This window comes from Sinocyclocheilus grahami, unplaced genomic scaffold (assembly GCF_001515645.1).
Source record: "Sinocyclocheilus grahami isolate Dianchi unplaced genomic scaffold, SAMN03320097.WGS_v1.1 scaffold3378.1, whole genome shotgun sequence".
NCBI classification, from domain to species: domain Eukaryota; kingdom Metazoa; phylum Chordata; class Actinopteri; order Cypriniformes; family Cyprinidae; genus Sinocyclocheilus; species Sinocyclocheilus grahami.
The window spans coordinates 17,418-17,981 of NW_015508511.1; positions in this window are offsets into that span (position 1 = coordinate 17,418).

The following is a 564-nucleotide window of genomic DNA, read 5'->3' on the forward strand; positions in this document are numbered from 1 at the left end:
ATATATCGTTAGATTTGAATGATATTAAAATATATAATTTTTTTTTGTTTATTTATTCATTTATCATGGTTTGCAGGTCTCTCTGAAAGAAGTTCTTGGCAAGTTAGACACAAGCAATGCTGTTCAAGCTAATGAGCACCTGGAGAGGATTCTGTACATCTGCCACACACTTGTAGAGCATCGCAAAGGAGCAAAGATAACAAAACCCCAGTCTGTTTGTGAGGTGTATATGTGTGCGTTTCTCTAGCACTCAAAGATTGTGTTCTCATTGAGTTCTGTTGCATCTCTGATATCTCTTTCCCCCTTTTTTGTAATATTTAGACACTTCTTCAGCTAGTTCAGGCACCAGGACTGTCCTACTCTTGCCACAGGCTGCTTTTACAAGTAGTCTCTGCTCTATTGATGGGGGAGAATCTGTCATTACCTGCCAGCAGCATCCATGAACTAGTGAAAAAGGTTTGTTTAATGTGCACCTATACATATGCTTTTCCATCAGTTTTCCTGTTGACCTCATTTCCGCTCTGGTCCCCCACACAGGTCTTCAATAGCAGCATGGACAGAGAC